Source organism: Pteropus alecto, unplaced genomic scaffold, assembly GCF_000325575.1.
Source record: "Pteropus alecto unplaced genomic scaffold, ASM32557v1 scaffold182, whole genome shotgun sequence".
Lineage (NCBI taxonomy): Eukaryota > Metazoa > Chordata > Mammalia > Chiroptera > Pteropodidae > Pteropus > Pteropus alecto.
This window is the reverse complement of record NW_006433946.1, coordinates 3755527-3764376: the sequence shown is the minus strand read 5'-3', so window position 1 is coordinate 3764376 and position 8850 is coordinate 3755527.

Below are 8850 nucleotides of genomic sequence, written 5' to 3'. Positions count from 1 at the left end.
CTAAAGGAAAGTATTTTCTTTGTGAAATAATAGAAAGGTATAGTGGCTGTACAGAACATCATAATAACTAGCAAACATTCATTTGTTAATTCATTTAACACATACTTACTGGATATTTACTGAGCAAGTTATAGGGACACAGAGTACAATGTGTTTAAGTAGATATGGGAGAGAATTGGGAATAGGTTGGGGTCACAGATATTATACTCCATATTTGATCATTAAAAATAACTGACAGTTTAATAGTTTATGTTTTAGAATCTGTCAAATATGTCTCTGTTATAACGGTCTTGCTCAGGTATTATCACAAAAAGTTCTTAGTATCAAAATGACTGTGTTAAAATGGTCACATCAAAATGGTTGCATTATATTGTATTGTTTTGTTAGATTATGTACTCTAATGGAGGATAAATTCAACTAAGTAAGGTGTCATTTGACTAAGTAGGGCCTTAAATGCCAGGTAGAAGAGTTTAAGCTTACTAATTTAGGCAAGAAACTTTTGCAGATACTGAGTACAGGAAATGCATGATATACATTGTACTTAGGAATCATCCAGGTAAATTCGAATAGTGGCGAAAGATGCAGTAGGCTGTCATAGATGGATAACTTTAGCTATTAGGAACATCCGACCGACTCCCCTTGCTTAGATTCCTGGCTCTCCAAGCAATCTCGTGTTTATAATTTGACTGCCCTTATAAATTTGCCTACAGAGATAGAGTGTACTGCTCAGTGGACACATGTATCTGGATAGGTAATAGCTACATATCTTATTATAAATGAATAAATTAAATATCTAGTTTATATATATGAAATATTAGCCAGGCAGCAATAGTTAGATTGCAACCTTATCTTTAAATCATAAGGAAAGTCAGAAGGCATTTTCATCATGACTCTTAAAACAACCTGAACTACAGAATTTTATAAAGGAGTTAAAAAAAGTTAGACTTGGAAATGTAACCTCTACAAGCTCATGCCAGCAACCAATCCAACACTTACAACTTTTCTTGCAGACCCAAAACTTTTATCTTAGTACTCTGCTCATAGTCCACGAAAATGTTTCTTCCACTCCTCCCTAGTCTTCCCATGAGCCCTTGGTTAATTACTATTTTAATCTTACCTTTTTTGAAAAAACAGCTTTAATGCCACCTGCAACAATAAACCTTTTCCAAATTCTCTGAGTCGGAATGACCCTTTCTCTCTTTGCTCCCAAAATTAGAACATGTAGTACCCTTGCCCATGTTATAGTTTGTGGTTGTACGCATATTTGTCTTAGGGGAATATTAGCTCCTCAAGAGTAAAAACTATCAATTTACCCAGTGTTGGTGGTTGGTAAATTTGTACCAAATTGAATTATCCCAATAAAGCAACAGTACTTTCATTATTGAAATAAATGCTATCCAATAGAACTTTCTGTGGTGAAAATGTTCTGTATCTGCCCTGTCCAATATACAATAGACACTAGCTTCATGTGGCTGTTGAACACTTGAAATGGGGCTAGTATGGTTGAAGGACTGAATTTTTAGTTTAATTTAATTTTAGTGTAAAATAGCCACATGGCTATGGCATTGGACAGCACAGACCATTACTGTGTAGCCATTTAGCAGATGTGTAATTCAGTAATTTCTGTGAAATATCAATTAGTCCTCTAATGTCAAGTAGAATCTAAACAATCAGTTGGTTGGTAGGTTTCTCTTGCTTCTCCTTGCTGGTTTTACACTGTGCAGAGAGAACTTTCATCAACACTATATAGACAGTCTATGTTAAACAATACTTGGAGAATATCAACAAAAGAAGCCCTAGACCCTAGCTCCAAATGGATTGGCATTTTATGAAAGAGAGTACAATCTAAAAGCATTAGAACATTTAAGACTATAATTCATCTTTTTCTACATACTAGGAAGTAAATTGTAATTAAAAATTCAGCACTGTATATAAATGTCTAATCACTATGTTGTATACCTGAAACTAATATGATGTTGTTTGTAAACTATAATTAAAAAATAAATTTAAAAAAAAAATTTAAAAAATGAGGTACTGTCCAGAACCCTGAACAGGTTTCAGTTTTACTCAGTAGTTCACTGCTTCAGTGTCACAGAGAGACACAGCTAGAGTGTTTTATGTGTCATCCATCTTTCAAAAATGTACTGCTTATCACAGATGAGCCCAAGTGAAAATTCAGGGGTGGCTCAGCACACATTAATTCTCACAATCAAGAAACAATTCAAAAGTCACAACATAGAGAGTGGAGCCCAGTGGTTCCTTCAAATGTGGAGTACAGTTAAACTTCCAGCAAGCACTTATGTGGTGACTTCCTGAGAATCTCTATTGACAGAACATACCAAACTCAGATAAAGTCCCTAATCCTTCTACCTTAGTGTTGTTATCTATCTATCTATTTATTTATTTGTTTGTTTGTCCGTTTGTTTGTTTGTTTGTTTGTTTTTACCCTTTCATTTTAGATCTTGTTTATAACCAAAGTGATTTCCAGTGGGCAAGAAGAGTCCTATTTAGACCAGGTTGGTTATCATTATTTAGTTAAAAAAATATGGCAAATTTGCCAGCACCAATCTCTATGGTGTTTTATTATGTGATTATCATCAGAAAGTTTTTCTTCTGACTACTATAAAAGAATCTTGGTTTACAGAGATTGTCACAGATGCTCTTAATACACAGATTACCTCCTTTCTGCCTACTTTCTCTACCCTGACTTATGTTTATAGCTGTTGATGTATACACCTAAGCTTCTAGTGAGGAGTGAAAAGCAGTCCCGAGAGAGAGACATTGAATCGACGCAAAGGAGTTGATGGCAGAGTAAGGTAGGTGGAGAGATGAGTAGATCTGACCTCTATAAACTGTCCAGCCCTGTGTGCTCATTTTGAAGGATACTATTAGATACCAAGAGCGTAGGCTGTCAGACAGGCCAGAGTTTCAATTCCAGTTCTGCCCTCACTAGCTCTATAACTCTGAGATGGCAACTTAATGAGTTTAGGACTATAAAATGAGGATAATAATAGCTCTTACCTAGCAAAGTAATCGTAAGAACAAAATAATAATAATAATAATAATAATAATAATAATAATAATAATAAATAATAATAATAATAATGCCTGTCAGGCACTTACTCTTTGTTATTTGTGTTATCATCGTCGCTTGACTATAAGCCCCACAAAAGTCAAGGATCATGTCTGTCTTCTTCAGTGTTGTATCCCTGGTGTCTAACACAGTGATGGGCACATAGTAGACTGAATGAATAATTGAATGGTTAAAGGAAAGAGGGCTAGGAAAAGACCTGATTAAAAGAGTTTATATAAGATCTTGGCACAATGGAAAAAATTCAGGTGAAAACTATGGCAGAGACTTGAGAAAAAGAAGGTGTTCTGAGCACCTGCAGTGTTGTGTGGCTCATTGCAAGTGCTGAAGAGTCTGGAAACAGCTGCCATAGCATGTACATAGCATGTACATAGAAGTGCTCATGATGACCTGTTGCAGTGGTGGCATTTTATTGAGGGGATTAGTGGAAATAGGGTGTTATAGTAGCTGCCAGAGAATAAGAAGGATTAGAGCTAATAGATTCATTTATGAAATCCCCTAAAATCACTGGGAAAGTTTTTGAGAAAAGTTGTATTTCATCAAGCTGTTTAGAGCTTCCATAATTTGGGTAAGATAAATTTGACCTTATTTTGTTGCCACAGGATGTTGAAGATCTAGAACAAGTAGTGACGCTATTGTCAGGTTGGTCTACCATAACAAAATCACTTTCCAATATTTACAAAATTGTTTTAAAATTAAACTTTTAATATCGTAAAAGCACTGGAAGTTCCTTGACATACATATTGGTACCACCAATCCCCCTGTTCTTTAAAATTCCTCATCATGGGTGGTTTAATGAGTTCTGCTTTTTGTTCCTTCTTCATTTTTTCTTTATCTTTTCTTCTAAATTGATACTTTTTTCATCTCTTTTTCTCATCTTTCTGGCTTTCCTAAGTCTCATGACTTCCAGTGTAGTATCCAGTAGAGCCCTTAGGAATGTCTTAGGAAATAGCCACCTAAGTGTAACACTCTGTGTTACACTTAGGACTAGAGATGTTGCCCACTCCTATGTTAGATGCTATTGTATGGTAAATAAGTTTCAAACAGAATTTGATACTTAATCAATTTCATCATGAAGAGAGCAATTTGCAGTTACTTAAATGTGTTAAATGAGCTATATAGCCTGAGGACTATTTATCAAATTTTTCATTGATGCAGTTTTTTTTTTATAGCTTATACATCATTGTCCATATATTTTAAAGAAGGAAGAACAAATGAAGATCAACAAAAATATAGGTTAAAATTAGAGTGAGATGATCCAGGGAAGCCTGAAACTAAAAGAGAAGAGAATTTATATGTTACACTTTGAAATTGAAGTAGCTGATCTCTCCAGCTACTATCAAATAAAAAACAAATCTGGACTTAGTAAGGAGAGAGTTTATTTAAAAGGATTATTGCAAGGGAGAAAGAAATATTGCAATATGTAGAACACTGTGACCATAAGATTTGCAAGTCTCAACAGTTAGGCAGAAAAGGTTTTCTTTTATGCAGGAGTGAACAGATTTAGAAAGAACTGGGTGTGGGGAAGTGAGATGAAAGGGTGGCACTATTTGATAGTAGGTATATCAGAGAATGTTTTAACTTGAGGACAGCCAGTTTTCAGAAGGCCGACAAGGCTTAAGTTGGCTGAGTCTGATAATGGGTCAAGTTTAGGGATCTGGGGGAAGGATAGAATCTTAACCAAAGTTTGGTTAATATGCTTATAAGAAAAAAGTTTCTGAGATGTTCTAAATTAAGTTACAGAGGCCAGAGAGTGAGAGAAAGAGCCATAATTGTTTGTTAATGGCTGCAGGCCAGCTAACAAAAGACTTCTCACATTCCTGTTTTGCCTGTTGGAACTTCGCATTAATTTCCAGGTGGCTATTTCTGCAGATTATTTTAGTCAGGTACTACCTAATTCAGGAGCCTCTGATTGTTGTTTATGCAGAGTTTTCTGGACTGCTGCCCACAGCCAATCTCCAGGAGCAGACATTTCTTTATTTGTACTCAACCCCTATCCCAGAGCTGGCCCTGCTTTCACCTATAGCTCATGTAAATTCTTATGGACAACCTCTTTCTTCCCCTCCTTCTACTTGTATAAAAATTCTTGCAAAACTTTGAGATGGCAGACATGTCTTTTCTACCTAGCCAGGCCGCTGGTGGTTTAGACTCCATGGCCTAAAACCAGACTACTGTTTGCCTCAATAAAACCTTATGAAAAGACTTTCAGCTGTGAAAGTTAAAATTTGTTTTGTGCTTAACATGCATTTTTTCCCTATTGATCAGTGGGGACCAAAGAGTTTAGCTAATCAATTATGAGGCAAAGAACGGGAATTCTGAGGGTCCATGTCTGGCTTTTTCATAAGTAAACAAAGTGAGGGGGCAGTGAGTCTTATCTATATCATATAGCGAAGAGAGATTCTTTGTAGTAATCCATTTCCTGGAACACAAACAGTGGGAGATTTTCTTCCAAGTTTTTCAGAAGCACAGGGCTTAGGGAAAATTCACCATGGTCACTACTTACTTGTTTCTCTCACTTTCTAAAATCTTTTTTGTTACAAGAAGGTTGAATTTGAAATTCCTCACACAGACATTAATCTGTATCATCACAGACTAATATTTTCTACCCAAGCACCATTTATCTGGCTCATTACAACTCACCATTCAACAAACAACTTATATATCACTGGCCTGGGTGGTTTTTTTAACCCCCTAACAAAGATCAGTGTCCTGCAGTGTATTCACACTGACAATGGTGAATGTTACCTGAGCCCTGTGCTCTTGTTAAATAGCAACAATTAACAACCCCCCACCCTTTTGTGTGCCTAGAATAGGCTTATTGCAAAGGACTATCCTTTTACGTGACTTAGATAAGACTCACAGATGTCCTTATCATTTACCAGTGACAACCTCTAAATTCTTTTTTTTTTTTTTGGTTTCAGAAATGATTTGCTAAACTGTTTGTGCCCACTGATTAATCAGAGCAAAATGCCCATTAATCTAACTTGATCATACTTTAGTTAAGCTTCTATCCTTTTCCCAGGCTTTGACTCATACTCAGCTGGAGCCAACATACAATTCTCTCTTAGTGGCCTCCTGAGAGGCTGGCCTCAGGGTAAAACAGTCTCTGATTATTAAATAAAAACAAAGTCAGACTCCAGTTAAATGCAGTAAAAACAGAATTTATATAATAGTCCTACTGATGAAGTAGGGGAAAGATCTCAATGCAATCTGTGCTCAAATCTGACCTGTGTGAAGTTGACTGGGCATTTCAAAGGCAGAAAGAGGAAGTAGGAAGGGGGAGTGAGAGAGGGGCTTGAGCAGAGTCAGAGAAGTACATAACTGCAAAAGTGAATGAGGGCATTGGTTAATTTCAATGTGATTAAGCCATCTGTGTCTGGTAAATGGTACTTATCAAAGTTAGGTTCCTGCCCGCTCAAGAGACTAGGAGGTAGGGTCCTTATTCTTCCTGATAATTACATTTCAAAGGAATAGCTTTTGGGTCATGGAGAAAGACATTCCTAGGTTTTAGTAAATACATATACATGGCAAAGGAATAGAAAAAGGGTTTACGATTTTAAGTTATTTTAAATATAATTGACTCGATCAACATGGGTTTGAACTGCACGGGTCCATATATATGTGAGTTTTTTTCCAATAAATAGTGTATGTGCATTTTCTCTTATTTTTGATTTTAACATTTTCTTTCCTCTAGCTTTATTGTAAGAATACAGTATATAATACATATAACATACAAAATATGTGTTAGTTGACTGTTTGTTATTGAAAAAGCTTCCGAGGAGGGGGCGGTCAAAAGTTATACAAGGATTTTTGACTGTGTGGGGTGTTGGTACCTTTAACCCCCGTGTTATTTAAGAGTCAACTATAAATGTTTCTAAGAAAAGTGAAGTTGGGAGGGAGGTCAGTAGTCAGGTTCGGGCTGGACAAACAGTACTGTTTTTAGCAGTCTTGAGCTTTCTCAGACAGGAATTTATGGAAGTTGGAGTTATCATCCTAGAGGTACTGTCTTGAGCTGTTAGAAGTAATGCTAGTGTTTGTTTCAGTCTCTTTGTGTGGGTAGTAGGTGAAATCTTTGTGCAAAGTCTGCAAGTCTCATAAGCCAAAGTTGAGAAGAAAGCTCAGAAGAGCCTAAAGTTTGGTCTAGGAGTCTTCGTCAGATCTATTGTCTGATCATGCCACTTCTATCCACTCATCCCACTCCCCCACACCTGCCTCTTTCTAGCATTATTCACTTCTCCCTATAGAAGAAAAGCCCTTTCTTGCCTGACCCTATGAGACGCTTGCAGAGTCAGTGCATACTCTTTCTTGTAATTGCCCTCCTCCCACATTGTGACATTCCCCTCCCCCTTGCAAAAACCCTTTCTAGTAAAGTCTCTCCTTATCTAAGTTCAGAATTTTCTTTTATTTTATACCATAGCACTCTGACACTTATCACCTGTGATAGCTTGTTTCATGTCTGTGTTACTGTAAACTCTATATAAGGGCAAGAACTATGTCAGTTCCTCAGCAGGTAGTATTGTTACCGCTGCGGTGATGTGAAAACAGGCATAGCCCCAGTGGCATGATGGGAGTCCTTGGTTCTTCCTTGCCAACTCAGTAAAGAATTACAGATCAGCAAGATTTAGAAAAAGTAAGATTTATTGAAAGTACATTTTTGAAGAAGACGGGCCATGATAAGGAAGGCTGCAGCCCTGTTGAATTGGGGAGATGAAAAAAATAAAAGACAGCTTACACTCCAAGGGAGGAGCAGGTTTCCAGCAAAGAACATGGTAACAGTGCATAAGTGGGAAGGGCTGTTTATTTTTGGGCTATGATGGGAGGGTGCAAGGGCGGTACTAGATGGTTCTTGTGTGAGGTCACCTTGACTGACACTTTGCCTACTGAGCATGTACTTACCAAGAATTCAGTTTGTTATAATTAGATTTATAAACCTCTGGGCATAGGCATGATATTATGATGGTATAATGAGGCTGAAGTTATGGGAAGGTTAGGGTAATACTTTCTGCATAGGGGTTTGTGGCTGGGTTAGCCAACAGCTTTTATGGCCTTCATACCTTAGGATTTGTGGTAATTTATAAACATAAAAGGGGAGGCGTTTGGGGGAGGTTATTAAGGAAGGTCTTCAAGGGAGGTTTCTATGGTTACAGAGCTGGGCTTTTCCTTCTGTCTCTCATGACTACCTAACTACCTAACAGTATCAATTAATAGGAGCTCAATAAATATTTATACTGAAGAGTACATAAGTAGGATGATATATTAAGAATGTACGCATAGTTACAAATCCATAGAACAGAATTATATCATTCAGTTTCATATATTGACTCTGTTATCAACTAAATATTTTCAAGGGGACAGGGGATAAGTAATGGTGCTAGTGATTTATTTGAGAAAATTTGACTCTTTAGGTACTGAAGATGACCAGAGACTGATAATATTGCCTTTCCCCCCTTTCTTATAGAAATACGAAACTTCTCATTGCATATTATAGGAGAGCAAAAACTTCTCCTCTTCCCTCTTAGGTTCAGTGGCTTAGGCCTGCAAATTAAAGTGATAAAAAACAGATTAACATAATAAAATATATATAATTTTTTTTTTGCACATGGCGGCTTTACAGAAAAGAAATGAAAATCTAATGAAGCAATTATACTCAAGAGATTATATGCCATTTTAACAAAGGAAAATGAATTGTGGAGAAGCGATTGGACAAAAAGAAAGAGGGCTTCTGGAGGGTGATAAAATGCGGGAAAGTAGCTAAGAGA